Source organism: Chiloscyllium plagiosum, unplaced genomic scaffold, assembly GCF_037043375.1.
Source record: "Chiloscyllium plagiosum isolate Xiang-an unplaced genomic scaffold, Cpla_swu_hap1 HiC_scaffold_39, whole genome shotgun sequence".
NCBI lineage: Eukaryota > Metazoa > Chordata > Chondrichthyes > Orectolobiformes > Hemiscylliidae > Chiloscyllium > Chiloscyllium plagiosum.
The window spans coordinates 18,815,744-18,816,140 of record NW_028270177.1 but is presented as its reverse complement, the minus strand read 5'-3'; positions in this window follow the sequence as shown (position 1 = coordinate 18,816,140).

The following is a 397-nucleotide window of genomic DNA, read 5'->3' as shown; positions in this document are numbered from 1 at the left end:
TTCCACTGTTGACTTATTCCAACCTGGGCTTTAAAATTGGCCTGATTAGTGGATACAGAGGAGAAGATCAGAAAGAGCAGCTATGGTACCCGCTTCATGTTGCTGTCCAGAAAACTCATTGGAAGTATCGTGTGTGGATGTGGGTCAAGGACAGGGATGGATTTACTTGTGATGTCCACAGTCAATCATCCTGCTGATGTTTCCAATATATCAAAGTTAATGTCTTTGAGAATGAAGTGGGGAGGAAATTCAAAAGGAATAAAGTGGAGAATGCTGTTGAATAAATGCACTATGTTGAAGTGCCACAATGAAAGTTTACATAGCACTATCCACCTCCCTATATGTTAAGGATCTTGACCCAACAATTTAGTCACTGAAATGCTTCCCCATCAACACA